The following is a 15,195-nucleotide window of genomic DNA, read 5'->3' on the forward strand; positions in this document are numbered from 1 at the left end:
ATAAAATGCTTCCACACTTTGATCCTACGAATGATGACTTACTCATATGCAAGTAGTTGCTTGTAATCGTCATGACAAATTACGTTTCCAGCTCATTTTCACAACATATGTAAAGCATATAATATAGGTTACTAAAGACTATTACTTTAAAGATAATATTGTCTCATTCACACATCTCCCTAAGATTTCTATTGCTATACTTCGTCTTCAAATAACTTTGGTTTGTTCTTAAAATAGACACATAACATAACTTTGCTTTCAGTTTTGATTTAGCTACACGCAGTTTCAAACTAAAGCGCAATAACAAACAATTTATCGCTTTTCTTACTATAATATGTTATATTCCACTTATAATTTGCTTTCAATACGTTTTCTGGAGTTCAGTGGGAAATAATGACACTTTTACTTAAGAAGAAACAAGTCCAACAAATCGTTTGCAAGTGACATAACATAAAAGTATGAGCTGAGTTTACAAAATATCAAGAGTAACAGCCAGATGTGTATGTGCGTGTGTATATATATATATATATTATATATATATATATATATATATATATATATATATATATATATATATATATATAATGTAAAATAATCAAACACACACATACACGTATGTATGAATCTATGATTGTGCTGAGTGGGACAACAAAAATCTAGTCAGTTACTATTCATTATCTCCTTTGACTATAAATGGAGCATAATGAGCCAAAAAATGATCTCCATTTTTCTTGACCTTTCGCAATAAATTGCAATTGTCACCAGGCATAGCCGCCTTTCACTGCTTCACTTTCTGTGGACCTTCTGTGTATTGGTTTTTGGTCTTGTTGAGAGAAAGTTATTCCACATCATAACTTCCTCTTGATTTTCGATGTGTTGCTTCATACACAGTCTCTGATGACTGCCTCCTCTTACCAACAGCGGCTTCATATTTATATATGTCTTGCATTTCAGCAACAATGAACGAAATTGATAGAGCAAGGCTTCTAACACTACACCTAGCATCCTCTTCCTTTCCCAACCGGACTTGGAATCGGCTATAGCGGAGTTTCAGTCAAATAATATTCCACTGAAAAATGCAAGGTTATGATGTTATTCGGCCACATCTTAAATACGAGAGAAAACATCTATCTGTCGTGTCTCCATGCAATAAATACATGAATAAATTATCGTTTCAAATTTTGGAGCAAGGCCAACAAGTTTGGCAGAGGGAGATAAGTCGATTACATCGATCCCAATACTCAGCTGGTAATGATTTTGTCAACCCCGAAAGGATGAAAGCCAAAGTCGACCTCGGCGGAATTTGAACTCAGAATGTGAAGACGGACGAAATGCTACTAAGTTGTCTGGTGCGCTAACAGTTCTGCCAGCACGTCGCCTTCAATATATATATAAATAATAAATCGTAAAAACTTGTAGTATTCAATCCTATTCCTCTTCCTGTGGGTTTTGAATTGCAGTTTAGCTTAATCTGCAGCCAACACAGGGACTATCAAGATACTCAACATAAATTTTAAGCTGAATGTTGATTTCTGCTATCAAATCTAGTGCAAACTTTCCTCAAGACAGACATGTTCTGTTCACTCTGTGATGTATGAGATATCAAGAAACTTGACTTAGAAATCCAAACTAATATGTCAGCAAAATGTTGATTTTTGTCTATGAGACGTATATAAAAATATATCCTGAGAATGATATGGTGTTATATACTCTCTCGAAAAACTTGTCAGTCGTGAATTATTGATCTTTGATGTTACTTACGTGATCTATGTTAGGCAATAAAATAGTATAGTACCTGACCTATCTTGAATTAAAGCATGTCTTTCATTATACACCAACGACTGTTAAATAGATCGAACAATCATGAAACTTGAAGTAACGGCAGACGGCATTAACCGTACACATACAACACGCGCACGCGCACACACATTATTGTTGTTAGGGTTGCAAAATGACAAATAACAAGACACATTTACTGATAAATTTACTGATATAATAAGGACGGAGTCAAATTAATTATATATTCGAATTGACTTCGCTTCTCAAGATTTATTCAAATGGCGAGAAAAATAGGTATTTACACAAAATAAGATATTTTGTTAAAAGAGGTTTATTTATGAGAAATGAATTTAGTAAATTTGGTATTCTATAAAATTATAGTGATCGATTCGAATTTTAAGTTAATCTAAATAATTGTAAGCTCTGTATTTGATTACTGTTCGAATAAACCGCGGGACACGAAACTCATGTCACAAACATCTATAACATATACGTGTGTGTGTTTACCTGCTTGTGTAGAGGCGCGCACACAGTTGTTTTGTTAATCAATAGGTGTTTTTATTAAATTTTCTTATGATTTAGAGAAAGGATTATGGGGATTGCTGATGGTCTTTTGCAGGGACACCGAGATAGATGGAAAGAAATGAATGAAAATCTTCAGCTCGCACTCCTCAGCTGAATGTTTAAAAGGAAGTGGACTCTGCCCAAGACAGACAAATGTCAGTTGATGATATTAAGCTGACCAACTTTTGTACAAAAGCACGAGAGCGTATTAATCTGGGCAATATTAGTTATACATATACTCGAGGTCGACTTTGCCTTTCATCTTTTCGTGGTCGATTAAGTAAGTACCAGTTATGCACTGGGGTCGATGTAATCGACTTAATCCCTTTGTATGTCCTTATTTGTCTCCTCTATGTTGAGCCCCCTGTGGGCAATAAAGAAATAAATATTGCTTATACATTTGCGGCAATGAGTATATTATCAATATGTCCTAATGAAAATAGCGTTTGTCTGCCTGATCGACGAAATTTCATTCGTCGGCGCTCAGCATTTGTGCCCACCGCCCCTGCTAGCAGTGCACTGTCTATGCCATCATACTAATTCCATTTGATACTGTGGTATAACACATTTTCGTCAATCCTGATCTTTCTCTCACTTCTTAAACATGATAATAGATGAATATTAACTCCTCTTATCTGGAAGAGGTTTCCTCTACATATTAAAGGGCCCAATGTAAACATTGCTATAATAGTATTTATGAGTACGAGCATATCACCTATGTCGAGGTATTTTTAAAGATCTTTAAAGTAAAACTCCACGACAGCACCAGAATATCCTAATCTTTCAAGCAGTAGTTAAGATACAACCTGTTCTCCGCTTAATGCTGCATCATTACACCTCCCTCCTCACTATAAAAATAAACAAAAAGTTAAAGGAAAACAATGAAAGAAACGTCAGCTTCAGTTCCATTTGTCTAATATAGTGCTTTAACTTGGGCGGTAGCACACTCTTGTAGGCGTTCTGAGTTCATCAGAGGGCGGTAAATATCAAGGATGGGAGACGGCTATGATGGGTGCTAGGTATTTAGAAAGGACAGAATTTTCTTAGAAATAAAATGTTTAAACCAGGTGCGATACTTATATTTTAAACACATTACCAAAATCATTGTCGGGGTTAGAATATGAGTTAAACCTTATGTTATCAGTAAGCAGAAACATGACTGATAAAGCGCTGAAGTCTGATATAATCTTATACACTCTCGCTTTTTGTAATTTTCATATGCATCTAACGTGGGCGGTACACTAATCCATGCAATTATCTAAAACAAAAAACAAAACAAAACAAGAGGCACAATCTAAGTGCTACTGAAATATGCGAAGGAGGTGATGAACAACTGATTTAATTATTTTTACGTTTGTACACTCATCTATCCGTTCTTTATAAAGTTAGGGAGCGAGGCATTTCGGTTCCACATCATAGTTCCTCTCTTCGAGTAACTCAACTAAGACTGACGAGCTCATTCGCATTGGACTCATTTCTTGTAATTATTATGTTGATATTATGGTCATTGATGTTCATGCTGTTACTGTCTAGCCCCATTTTAGCTCTGATTGGGCAGACCTAACATTAAAATGGTTTTTTTAAAAAATGACCATCCCACCCTAGTGTTTATTTACGATCACATTATCATGTATGTCGTTTCTTTATAAAGCAGTAGGTTGGGATTTGAGGGCTATTTATTTGCTATTTCTAACAATTTATTTGCTATTTCTAACATAGGCGCAGGAGTGACTGTGTGGTAAGTAGCTTGCTAACCAACCACATGGTTCCGGGTTCAGTCCCACTGCGTGGCATCTTGGGCAAGTGTCTTCTGCTATAGCCCCGGGCCGACCAATGCCTTGTGAGTGAATTTGGTAGACGGAAACTGAAAGAAGCCTGTCGTATATATGTATATATATGTGTGTGTGTGTGTGTGTTTGTGTGTCTGTGTTTGTCCCCCTAGCATTGCTTGACAACCGTTGCTGGTGTGTTTACGTCCCCGTCACTTAGCGGTTCGGCAAAAAGAGACCGATAGAATAAGTACTGGGCTTACAAAGAATAAGTCCCGGGGTCGATTTGCTCGACTAAAAAGCGGTGCTCCAGCATGGCCGCAGTCAAATGACTGAAACAAGTAAAAGAGTAAAAGAGTAAGTCAAGCAATCACTCAGAGGCTTCCTTCTTTGGCCTGTTGTTGTGGTGATAGTGGGTGAAGTTGTTGTTAGTAGTGATGGTGTTAGTATGACAGTTGGAAATTCATATGCGAATCTGTTTTTAGCTGAATGTTTCCCTTATTATGTAAATAGACCAAGGAAAAGTATGAACACTACGACATTCTATTTACCCCGAGTTTCATAATTTTAGGTCGTCATTATTAATTACAGAACCCATAATCATTACAACGATAATGACGAAAATAACGATGATAAAGATGATGAAACCAGCAATAATAACACGCTCATTTCAGTAAGATCAGTATTATATAAACGTATATTGCCGTGTTTTACTGTTTACATTCGACTGCTGTCTACGAGGCGCCATTCGGAATTCTTTCCATGCTTACAGAAGCAAAGCTGAACATTTTTTTTTATAAACAATTGGTTGCTAACATTAACCTTGCTTTGACATGTATATTTTGTTTATAGAAAAACTGACTATCATTGATAGTCAGTTTTTCTATGGGATATCAAACTGAACAGGATGATGAGATGATGTAACTTACAATGATAAAATAATCGAAGCTTAAGGATAAGAAGCAAATTTCCATTTCTTTTACAGATCTCTCGAAAAATGAACTCTCTCTCACACACACATAAGCGTGCGCGCAATCAAAGAGGGGATGTATGCGCATGCGCACACACAAATTCAGTTATATATTTTGTACACAAATTTGTAAAAATTTGAACAGATGAAGCGATAAAATCAAATCTCGATATATTTAATACACTATACGCAATTGTATCATAATATTTATGCAATTTCAAAAATTACACAATCATTTTGAAAGAAATAAATGTCAAAATTTAAAAAATTACTTTGCAATATTGTCATTTCACTCGCTTGGTCCCAAGCCAGCTTCGATGAAACAGGCCTAAGGTAGATAACATTTCGGCTTGGATTTATCCTTTTTTATCCTTTTTTCTTATTTTCTACGAGGATAAGGTGTGATATAGGGGATAGGAGGCTGAGCAGGCACGAAGAGATTCCAGTGTTGATTTATTCTAGATAATGTTGCATCGGTAGCTGAAACTACATTTTCTTGGTGTCATTCGTTCCTTCTCGTTATATATAATAATAATAATAATAATAATAATAATAATGATAATAATAATAATAATAATAATAATGATAATAATAATAATAATAATAATGATAATAATAATAATAATAATAATAATAATAATAATAATAATAATAATAATATTATCTCTAGCTGCCCAGTCCTGGCTAAGAAGGAATATATTCACAGACATGACAGAGTTGGAACCTACATACATTGGAAGCTATGCCAACATTATGGAATAACAACAGAAAAAAGATGGTATAGGCACATACCAGAAAAGGTCACAGAAAACGAGAAAGCAACCATACTCTGGGATATGCCGATACACACAGATAGAGAAATTAAGGCCAACAGACCAGATATAGTTGTCAGAGATCATGAAGAAAAAAAATGCTTTCTAATTGATGTATCAATACCGGCAGATGACAACGTGTCTCTAAAAGAAATGGAGAAACTCTCAAAATACAAAGACCTGGAAATAGAGATAACTAGAATGTGGAACCTGAAAACAGAAACAATTCCTATCATAGTAGGTGCATTAGGCATGATAAAAAAATATTCAGACAAATACATAACAAAAACACCAGGACTTACAAACACATATAACATACAGAAAATTGCACTACTAGGCACTGCACACATCCTACGCAGAACACTTTCCATACAATAACCATCAGAGCATCACAACAAATCACAGCACATACCCAAGGCACACAGAGCTGCGCTCGGTAGTGAAGTGAAAGCACGCTATAAAAATAAAACTACTGAATAATAATAATAATAATAATAATAGTAATAATGAGAAAATGTGGCATCTCAAGGCGGTTACAATACCAGTGATTGTAGGAGCACTAGGAATGATCAAGAAGGGAACCGAAAATTATATGATAATGATCCCTGGGTTACCATCCCTGCAAGAAGTGCAAAAGATTGTCTTAACTGGTACATCACACGTATTGAGAAGAGCATTGTCGATGTGAGAATTATTACTACCCATGTATTTTAATTTAACTTAAAAAAAAAATGAACGAACTATTGAGTTTAGTTTAATGGCCTACCAATGTATACTATGAGTTTCTTTGCCCTAGGACTCGGGAAGACACTCGGCAAGAAATGGAAGCAAATTTGAAAGAAGAAAAAAAAAGTAATAATAATAATAATAATAATAATAATAATAATAATATAAATAATATATGCATGTATGCATACGAAATACGAATACACGGAATATGAACTTTTTTCGAACAACGAAAGAAACAAATGGAAAACAAAACAAGCAACATAAAGAATGACCCTTCATCAGTTGTCGGCTATTTTTCTAATCCGTATTTCGCGCAATTCATGACAATTCATGACAAGATACACATTGGACAAAACAGTTGCTCCCGCAAAGCAAATTAAATAAAATTTAGGATTTTGCGGATGGTCAAAATTGGTAACAAAAACAGGACAGTGAAACAAACAGGAAGAGCTGCTAAGCCTAAATGAGGTGATGTGGCAAACACGGTGGAACAAGCTTGGACAGGAGACAGTCAAGAATGCGTCTGGTCCATGTTGTTTGAAAAAAGTTCATATTCCATGTATTCGATTTTCGTATTTCATGTTACTTACGTTTTGTGACGTCTTGTGTCCACATATGCATATACATATATATGTAAGTATGCATATGTATTATGTATATATGCATATACTCTTTTACTGTTTTACTTGTTTCAGTCATTTAACTGCGGCCATGCTGGAGCACCGCCTTTAATCCAGCAACTCGACCCCGGGACTTATTCTTTTGTAAGCCCAGTACTTATTCTATCGGTCACTTTTGCCGAACCGCTAGGTAACGGGGACGTAAACACACCAGCATCGGTTGTCAAGCAATGCTAGGGGGACAAACACAGACACACAAACACACACACATACATATATATGTGTTTCCGTCTACCAAATCCACTCACAAGGCTTCGGTCGGCCCGAGGCTATAGCAAAAGACACTTGCCCAAGATGCCACGCAGTGGGACTGAACCCGGAACCATGTGGTTGGTTAGCAAGCTACTTACCACACAGCCACTCCTGCGCCTATATATATATTATTTATTTTATTATATGATTGAACGCCACGTATCCATTTCTAAGTAAGTTTTATCTATCTATCTATCTATCTATCTATCTATCTATATATATATATATATATATATATATATATATATATATATATATATATATATACACACTCATGCAACTACATGCATACACAGATAATTACACATACATGCACATAAATATGTTCTGAATAAAATGTACACAAAAATATTTTGTTCTATAATTCACATCAAGGAATCATCAATCGATATTAGTACTCGCACGGCACTTTATTTCATCGACTCCTGAAAAATGAAAATGAAAGTTGACTGCAGCGGAATTTTATATCACAAAGAATTTTGCCCGGTGGAAAAAATGATTCTAGTTTGTCTTTGGAAATATTCTGACATTCTTTGTTTGAATATTAAAGATAGAAGTGGCATATATGATGAGAATGAATGTATCTTCTTGGGAAAAGACAAAAGGAGTCATGAAAGGTTCAGTGATGGATTGTGGTCGGTGGGGTCATACCCGTTAATCCCTTCACATTTTCATTATTTATTTTATTTTATACTTTTATAAAATCATTCTGTAACCATTTGGTGCAAGTCCCCTCGACCCCTTGTCTGTCCCCTCTATGTTAGTCCTTCATGGCTATAATAAAATCAATTCTTTATTAGAATATTCTGATTTTTGCAAAACACCAGCAATTATGAAGGCAGTGGGCAATTCGATTACATCAGTCATTTGACCGTACTTATTTAGCCAAACACGCTCGAAGAACGTCTCTTTTTTTGATTAGTTGACTTCTGGAATTGTTATAGTGTGAGTTAAATTGTTCTTACGGTTAATTAACTGTTTGGTGTCAAACGGCACCTTATTTTGTTGCTTTTGGTGTCCTTTGTTTACGCTATTTCCCCTTGTTTGAAGGGGGAAGCGCGGTAATGGAGATGATAACGGAAGAGGTTAGCTCTTCAGAATTGTCGTCGTCTGAGGAGGAGCTGGTTAAAAGTCTAAAGAGACTAGATGAAGCGATTGAGGTGAAGAATTTTGCAGAGGCAGTGGAAGATAAAAGATGACGTGAAAACAAGAAACATACTGTATCGAACTCACAGTTTGAAATACTAACGAATAGAGGTCGCAACTAAATCACAGGTTGAAAGAGCTTTGAGTCTATTATGGAAAGATGTGCCAAAAGAGTGCTACCAAGGAATAGGCAAGGGCAGGGCCTGGAAATGATAATCCAGGCCGTCCCGTAGAGTTGGAGAGGATGGTGGAAACCATCACAGTCGGAGAGGATGTAAAGGTGAGAGTCAAGGTGGAGGACAGGACGCCGCGATGCTTTAAATGTGGCGAAAAAGGTCACATAAAAGCAGAATACCCTCCACTTAGCGCAAGTGCACCAAATGAAGAAACTGCATCTCCACCTCCTGGCCCATCGTGTGTGCGTGAGGAGGAGCCGGAGAAGGGAGAGGGAAACTAAGAGGAATGGAGAACGCAAGCCAAAAAGAGGAAAGAGGAAAGAAAAGAATTGAAGGAAAAAATGTGAATCCCCACCCTACTCCCACCCGATCCCATCTTCCCATGCAGTCACCAACCCTCATCCTGCCCCTCCTGACACAGACACTTGCACAGACATCCAGGTGCTTGAAATTCCCAACCCCAGCCCCAAAATGTGTCACGCGATAGTGTATAACAATGTGAACAAAAAACTGAGAAACGAAAAATAAAAGAAGAAAAACTCACCTGTGTCGGTGGAAGTGACGGGAGCTGAGTGTTTACCGGAGAACTCCAGATGTGCTAAGGTGAGTGAGGAGGAAAAGAACAGTCTTTATGGTACAGAATTTTTGCACCTAAGAATGCAAACAGTGTCAAGTTAGTTGTCACCAACGGTGGACTTTAGTGACCTATATTTTAATTGTTTAAAAAAGTCTAAGTGAAGTCGCACAGATGTGGGGTCGAGTGGCCTTCATTCCATTTCATTATTCATATTTTCCATTCGTTTTTCTTCTTTTGTCTGTCCTTGTATTGTCCCCTCTATGTTTAGCCGCTTGTGGGAAATAAAGAAATCACTTATTTAGTCAAACCCGAAAGGTTTAAAGGCAAAGTCGACCACAGTGGAATTTGAATTTGGAATGTAATGAGTTTCCGAAACTTTTAGAATTCTACCAGCCTTACTCTTCGTTTGAATATTGGTTTCAAATTTTGACACGAGGCCAGTAATTTTATGGGAGCGATTGAGCCGATTACATCAACTCCAGTGTTCATATGGTTCTTATTTTATTTGACCCTAAAGGATGAAAGGCGGAATTTGAACCCAGAACGTGAAGGGCTGGAAGAAATGGCGCTATTTTGTCCAGCATGCTAACGATTCTGCCATCTTGCCAGCTCTCTTTCTTTGAATATTCTTTTCTACTCTAGGTACAAGGCCCGAGATTTTTGGGGAGGGGGGCCAGTCGATTAAATCGACGCCAGTACGCATCTGGTACTTAATTTATCAATCCCGAAAGGATGAAAGACAGTCAACCTCGGCGGAATTCTTTGTTTGATGACTTACTGTGTTCCGATTATCTCCAACGATTAAGACAGACTTCCGAAGAACCAAATGTGACAGTCGGATTCGATTCTCGTCTCAAGCATTTTAACTTTACTTATGCCACTAATGTTCTGGTGAGAACACAAAGTAGCCGTAACTTCAGAATATCCTGCTTTTTTCCCTTCTAATGATTGAAAATGTTGTACGAGGTAGATGTTGCTAATGTCAATTTTCACTCAAGGGACATCAGTTTCGTTCTAAGTCATTAGTGGTAGACTTTGTTTCGTTCTAAGTCAAAAGAAGCCTATGATCAAACCGTTCTAATCGTGACTATCTCGTTTTTTTTTCAAATATAGCTGGGGTTTTTTCAGATACGTTACTCAGTACGCTTTATAAAGCAGCAGAAAGTGCATTGAGAGAGATTTGGCTGATATTTCTAACAAGTCAAGCAATCACTTGTTACATGTTGCTGTTGCTTAGCCCAAAGTTACCTGCAAATGAACAGACCTATAATCAAAGGAATTCCAGTATATTTGTGTAGCATGGACAAGGTTGTCCATCATGCCCTTTCTTGTGATTCGAGGGAGATTTACCTAGTTTTTCCTTGTTTTGCTTTGAGCAAATCAGTTTTCCTTTCACGGGTTATCCTATACAGTAACCAAAAAGAGAAAAGTTTGCTAATACTGTTTTATATTCAACAGTTACATGGCTTAAAAACTTTATTCTTGGGGGATAGAGACTTGCACAAAACACTGATGTAGTCTATCCAGCGTCCCACGATACTGTCAGATGGCATGAACTTGTCTCTTCAGAAACTGATAACAATCAAACTTTATAATTTGGCGGGTTAGTCGATACCGCGGTAGACTTTGACGCCAGGAAGTTAGGAGCCAGAACAATTACTACAACGCTTGGACAATCCTGTTTATCGACTGTTCTCAATAAAATTACGTTAATAATTTCTTACATAAAGGCGGCGAACCGGCAAAATCGTTACCGCGCCGGGCATTTTGTCCGCCTTTACTTTCTCAATTCAAAGTCCGTCAGAGTTGACTTTGCCTTTCATCCTTTCGGGGTCAATAAAATAAGTACCAGTCGAGCACTAGTGCTTATGCAATTGACTTACTCCCTCCGAAATTGCTGGCTTTGTGCCAAAACTTGAAATCAATAATTTCTTACTTAAACACAAGGTGTCGAATTTTAAGAAGAGAAGATATGCGTAACATTTATCCATTGCTCTGACATTCTGCGAATACAACACCGGAAATGATGTCCTCCTCAACTGAAACACAGTAATGAAAATGATTTTTTTTGCCTCGTCAGACAATAAACCACTGTTTCTTAAATAAAGGAGATCGTGATGCTTGCGATTATTAATGCAGCACAATCTACAGTTATTAATACGCATTTTTAATTTACTCTTAGAAGCAGTAGAATGGCACAAATGTGTCGCATTTATGCCTCCCACAAATAGCAACTTTGTAGCAAACAAGAGATTACATGCCATCAATTAGAGATTGAAACAGCATCACAGATTCGGATGGCCGGATGCTTAACCTTTGCTGTACAGCACTTGCCTAAGCAGTAAATATTTATATCTAAAAAGTATTCTGCAGTAAAGCACTGATTTACCATTTAAATATAGAATCATGAGGCTTTGTATATTTTCAGAGTTATTTTTATCAGAGCTAAATAAAAACAGCTGTCACAGCAAATATTATTAAATGTATTTAAAGCCGGTGGAATTGCGGAAACGGAACACTGGATTAAATGTTTAGCAATATTTAGTTTCACCTTCTAACTTCTGGGTTCAGTTCTTACTGAGGTCGATAAAAGACATAGATACCAAATGTCTTTGAACGTTTTGTTAGTCGATGTGATGAGCTCATATCATATTTTGCATGAAACGTCACCTGACCTTAAATGGTGTCACGACAATTCAGTGAATCATGAAACATAGAAAGGCAAGTGTAAGTAAGTAACGAGCAAGAGAGATGTAATAACAAGTGGGAAAGCTCTGTCATATTTGTAGTAAATATTTCAAGGTAGGAATGTCGTGCAATGTTAACATAAATTAAAAAAGTTGGTTAATAGTTTATAATCTCTGCCATAACCGACCCCCCTCCTAATCTGCTTCATTTAATTTTGCACTGGCTCGACTGAAGATTAAATTTTGTAAGGTTATATTTAAAATCTCTCGAATAAATGTGGTACATTATTAACCCAGAAATACTGAAGGATGAAGCTGACTTTAACATACATTGAACTTAAAATAGCAATGTAACAAAATATATGATAGCGAGCATTTAGTATGCCTCCTTCATTTCTCTATTAAATAACACAAATATCCTTTTAACTATAGGTATACCAGGGTTGTAATATTGTGCGAAGGCTTAGTTGATTACATCGACCCCAATGCTCAACCGATTTCCACGAGCCAGAGGGGGTCAACCCCAGCCAAATTGGAACTCAACATGTAAAAAATGAACAAAATACTGCTGAACAATTTTTTTTAATCCGACGTGCTAACGATTCTGCTCATCCGTGGCCTATATTAATAAAAACAAATAGACTTCCATTATACTTCATTTTACACTTTTGGAACAGATCATGATAGGTGATAAAAACATTTCTTTTCTTAACAGTTTGATATCAAAATAATACCAGTGAGAAAAATATTGAATATATATTGTCGTTAATCGTATTCATTCAAGATAATAAATCTACCGATTCTCATTTTTTTTCTGAGAAAACAATAGTGGAGTACCCCGGCAACTAGTCATGCCAAATTAATGCCAAAGTTTACTTTTGGTAATGCATAAAAGATAAGGATCTAAATTAATGTTTCACCTGGAGTGGACAAGGATTAGTCAACCAGAGGCCATATGGTGATTAAATGGGGCATGAATCAATGTTTTTGGGAAAGGTAAAATATCGGTTTCATATTTTGGCACAGGAGACGGTAAATCGATTACATCAATTCCAATGTCCAACTGGTACATATTTTATCGACTTCGAAAGGATGAAAAACAATGTCGACTTCGGCAGAGTTTGAACTCAGAAAGTATAGACGAACGAAATGCCACTAAACATCTTGCCCGGTGCAGTAACGATTTTGCCGGCTCGCCGCCTTGAGGAAGGTAAATTATTGAAACATTGAGTTTATGGTAGGATCTGAGCGTATTTGGTGCCGTTTGTTTCAAATTAAAGTCTATTATTCTATTTACAGACATTTTATCTCTGCAAGTGATTGTGTTTATTGCCACAGTATAAACCTTTTAAACACGGGGTATATCAGAAATGATTGAAAAAATGAAAAACATTGCAATGCAGTTTGTATTCTGGTTTAAAGCAAATGAATGTTCTTCCAAGATGCAAATTTTGGTACATATAAATAAGCACGCTCACATACATAGTAACCTATATATATAAGCAAAATATCCAAACACTGAGATTTGAAATCAGATGTCACTACTGTTCATATCATCTGCGGATAAAATTTAAAATTGATATCACCACCAGTGACATAGGTGGATCGCAGGCGTAATAGCATTATATAGCTATGAATTATAAATTTGCACGAAGCGTGATGATGCTTAACAAGCAACTACCTGCTAGAAATAAGAGCTAAAATCTTAAATTAATCCACCGTACAGCACCAACATAACAGAGAAAAACAGTATGCGAGGAAAACAGAAAGAATTAAAACATTTAATGAAGACAGGTGGTGTAGACAACAAACAGATGTATTAGTTTAACGCTCGGGAAGTGAAAAAATTTTAAACGTTTCGAGCCTACGCTCTTCCACAGAAAGGAACACAGAAAGAAACAGGGAGAGAAAATAAAGAATGTATAGTGGCTAAGTGTACTTGTGTTATGGCATACTCGGTAATATTACGAACGAAGCTAAAGAAAACAACTCATTCAAGGCTGAGTAAATATATACCATGTTTATTCCAGTTTACAACATTCAGTTACTCTGACTCTCTTGCTTTTGTGCTCAAGCGTTTCCCATAGGGTTCAAATATTCTAAACTCTTTAACCGGCAAAATTTTGAAGTTAGCTACTTACACTACTGATATGAGAAATATTGTTACATATACTAGACGCTCCAAACCCTTTAACGAACGCAAGGGCGAAGAAAATAATTTTACTAAGTCTAATAATTTCGTCAACAGCAGTAGCAAAGGAGATAATTGCAACAGTCAAAATAAAGTATTTTTCCCCTTGAAAGATCTAGACAAAGCTGAATCGCTGATCTATCAAACTACGGGTCAGTGCCAAGAATTTATATACTGGATCACGTGAGAGTAACTTCAAGAGCTAGTAGTTAAACTTATATTTCACCTTTAGACATCATGATTTCGCTTTGCAAACAGACAGGTATGCTCAGCCATAGTAACTGCAAAAGAAATCTATTCTGGTTACTCTTTCTAGTTTTGTTCTCCCCAGAAAAACACTAGACACTTAGGTGGCTGCCGACAGGTGTATCAGTCAGTCAGTTTCAGACGACCCATATACCTAAGCCGCATGTAAGCAGGATACGAACCGTGGCTTCTATTGTCAACTACCTGTCGTTTTTGTTTCTTTCCAATCACTGCAAGCCTTGATAAATAGTTATGTTCGATGGTCGCAGACATGTATGTGTTTTTCGACCGGCACTTATTGAAGTGCACTGAGTACTGGTTTATCCCTATGCACTATAATGCGCATGGTATGAAGTTAGGATATTCTTCATGGAGTAGATGAGGGCCTATTTCTTCAGTTTCAGATGTATGTTCTCAATACGTAGATAGTGGCCGACCGATTGAGAGCGGATGTGTTTGGTTACAAACAAAAGTGTACTCAATACGTGCAAAGTTTACATTTATTCCAAGATAACCGAGGATCCATTTGGTTGCTACTGTGAGTTTCCAGTTACAGGTAACGTGAAAGTAAGTTAATATTGTTGGTGATAAGCAAATTGAATGGATTTTCATTCGTC

Source organism: Octopus sinensis, linkage group LG3, assembly GCF_006345805.1.
Source record: "Octopus sinensis linkage group LG3, ASM634580v1, whole genome shotgun sequence".
NCBI lineage: Eukaryota > Metazoa > Mollusca > Cephalopoda > Octopoda > Octopodidae > Octopus > Octopus sinensis.